The following is a 1,242-nucleotide window of genomic DNA, read 5'->3' on the forward strand; positions in this document are numbered from 1 at the left end:
GCGCGAAAACGTCTTTTGTGGCAAGGTAATATGCAAAGGAGCGCGGGTAGGAGTAGTTCACGCTTTCCTTAGGCTGGTAGCCACCCCGCGCGCGTGGACTCATGACGCCACCGGCGCAGAGTAAGGGCCCTCCTTTAGTGGGTAAATGGAGTTTGGGGCGTAGACCGGGCAATTCCCGGGGTAACACTGCGCATGCGCACTTCTAAGGGGAAGGCGCAGCTTGTAGGACCTGACACCGGTAGTGACCCTGCCATATGGCCAGAAATGTACAAAAATCAAGATAGGATGTTTAGTTAAGCTAGTAACAACTTGTATTAGAGTTTTGTTAAGGTCAGGCTCTCAAACTTGTTGATAACGATTGTATAACTGAATGTCCTGCTGATTTTTGTATTTCATTGTTGATTATGCAATTAAAACCCTTTTTAATTTCATACTTTAATAAATACGGCCGGGCGACTAGCGCCCGCCTTCCAAAGAGTAAACACGTCTCGTGTCCACGTTCCTTGGTGTGGGGTGCCGGATTGGGGGGGAGGCGGCAGCTAGTCGCTGACCATGTGAAAAGGGGGGGCCCTCGGCCCCCCCGCACGCATGGCGGCGCGGCGACCGCCTCACCCCCTCTCCCCTCGGGTCATTCGACGGTGGGGGCGTGCCCTGGGGGCGCGGCCCACCGCCGATTGGCCGGCGCCCCTCCTGACCCGGAATCAATGGACTGGTTCCGGGTCGGGGGGGGCGGGCGTTAGGAGGGGCCACCCGGCCCCTCGGGAATAAGAGGTAGGGAGCGCCCAGGAGACCCCCTTGTCCCTGGACGCTCCCTCGCTCAACGTTGTGCCCCGCGTTCGGGGCTTCTTTGTTTCCCACCCACCATCCCTTGGTACAATGTTTAAGCAGCGTTATGTCCGGTCTAATGGTAAGTTTCATAGGTATAGACCACGGGAGAGAGTAGGCTGTTGTTGTATTTTGTGATCTATTGTCAGGACTTTTTTCCCTTTGTAGAAAAGTGATGTGTGAAGTGAAATATATTTGAAGATATGTGTCTTTAGGCCTTTTTTCCCTTTGTAGATATACGTAGATATTGTGATTATGAGCAACATGCGTGAACCGAATTGTAATTTTATGCCATGTGTCGTTAGGCCTTTTTTCCCCTTTAGCTATGCGTGGATACTGTTATTTATTAGCCAGTGTAGTTGTCCTTTAGACTTTTTTCCATAGGTCGTCGTATTTATTAGGTATGGGGCATGCGGT

This window comes from Lissotriton helveticus, chromosome 1_2, assembly GCF_964261635.1.
Source record: "Lissotriton helveticus chromosome 1_2, aLisHel1.1, whole genome shotgun sequence".
Classification (NCBI taxonomy): Eukaryota; Metazoa; Chordata; class Amphibia; order Caudata; family Salamandridae; genus Lissotriton; species Lissotriton helveticus.